Below are 670 nucleotides of genomic sequence, written 5' to 3'. Positions count from 1 at the left end.
CCAGGAGAAAATTGCTGTGATTGAGAGAGCCAGGAAGCAATGTGGCCCAGTGGGAAGAGCACGCACCTAGGAGTCAGGGGACCTGGGCTCAAATTCCAGCTCTACCACATGTCTGATGTGTGACTTTGGGCAAGCCACTGAACTTCCCTGTGCCTCAGTTTCCTTATCTGTAAAGTAGAGTTTAAATGCCTGTTCCCCCTCCCCCTTAGACTACAAACCTTATTAGGGATAGGGATTGTGTCCCTCCTGATGATCTTGTAGCTATCCCATTGTTTGGCCCATAGTAAGCACTCCACCCCCGCTCAGGGTCACACCTGGAGAGTTTCCAGTATTCTACCAGTCTCGACTATGGGAGGGAGAGTCAAGCAGAGGCATACCCATTCCATTCCTAGCTTGGGACAGTGGCTAACGAGTGGAAGGCAATCTGCTACAAGTCAAAACTCACCTGTGTTGGGCAGCAGTGGCATGGGAGAGAGTCGAGGGCAGAGACTCAAGTTTACTGTGTGGAAGGAGGCAATGGTAAACCACTTCCATATTTTTACCCAGAAAACTCTATGGATACACTACCAGAACGATTGCAAATGGAGGTGGGGCATTCTGGGAGAGACGGGTTCATGGCGTCACTATGGGTCAGAGACGACTTGACAGCATAAGACAAAATAAAAGCACT

The 670-nt window shown here is 49.7% G+C and overlaps 1 non-coding gene across 1 annotated transcript; it reads left to right on the top strand.

Annotated features, from left to right (window-relative positions):
• Window positions 1-296: 296 nt before the first annotated feature.
• Window positions 297-435, top strand: LOC119920599. Its single transcript, XR_005448330.1, has one exon. It is a non-coding gene; the product is annotated as a small nucleolar RNA SNORA7 (small nucleolar RNA).
• Window positions 436-670: the final 235 nt, after the last annotated feature.

This window comes from Tachyglossus aculeatus, chromosome X1 (genome assembly GCF_015852505.1).
Source record: "Tachyglossus aculeatus isolate mTacAcu1 chromosome X1, mTacAcu1.pri, whole genome shotgun sequence".
Lineage (NCBI taxonomy): Eukaryota > Metazoa > Chordata > Mammalia > Monotremata > Tachyglossidae > Tachyglossus > Tachyglossus aculeatus.
The sequence above is the reverse complement of the archived record's forward strand: the minus strand, read 5'-3'. Positions and strand labels throughout refer to the sequence as shown.